Here is a 769-nt window from a genome sequence, read left to right on the forward strand (position 1 = left end):
GACCTGGCCCGGGCCCTCTGCTTCTGAAAACACGATGCTAGACCTTCCCCAGTCCTCCCCATCACCCCACCACACCATTACCAAATATCTCTTGCAGGCCCATCCTGTACTCTCTTAACCACATCTACACCCTGTTTTCCACCACGTCTTACTCCTTCTGTCTGAGAAGTCTTATTCCCTCTGTGAGAAAGCTCTCTCATGATTGTCCAGCCTCGCTTGAACTGAAACTAATACCCCCAATTCCAGCTGAAGTTAGCTAACTTGATCTAATTGCTGGGTATTTAGGGCACCCTCTAACTGCCTCTATCACAGCAAAACCACCTGCTGGGAATTGACTCTCAGTCCAGCTTCTGTCTCTGTCTCTTCCTGTTGTCTCCCATCCCCTTTACCTTTCTCTGCAAACACCACCCCAGCTCAGAATGAAGCTCTTAGAGAAAGCCTGCCCTGCATGGTGTCCTCTTGCCAGAACATGTCTGCAGACGAGCTCCCAACTGAATTTGTTTGTTTTGATGGTAGGGGGTTGGGCACCTGTGATTCAGTTTTAGAAAATGTATCGGCTATTGGATGAAACAATGAAGTCCAGCTGTAGCATGTGGGTCTGAGATTCTCCACTACTGGGCTAGCCGACAAGAGTGTTACAAGGAAGTAGAAAAACATTTTTTGTGTTGTAACATCCTATACAAACAGGAGTTCAGTTTCCATTAATGGTGGGCTAGGTGATAAGAATCAACCTTTTATTTAAAATAAAAAACATCGAATAAAATATATT

Source organism: Galeopterus variegatus, unplaced genomic scaffold, assembly GCF_000696425.1.
Source record: "Galeopterus variegatus unplaced genomic scaffold, G_variegatus-3.0.2 Scaffold1193, whole genome shotgun sequence".
NCBI lineage: Eukaryota > Metazoa > Chordata > Mammalia > Dermoptera > Cynocephalidae > Galeopterus > Galeopterus variegatus.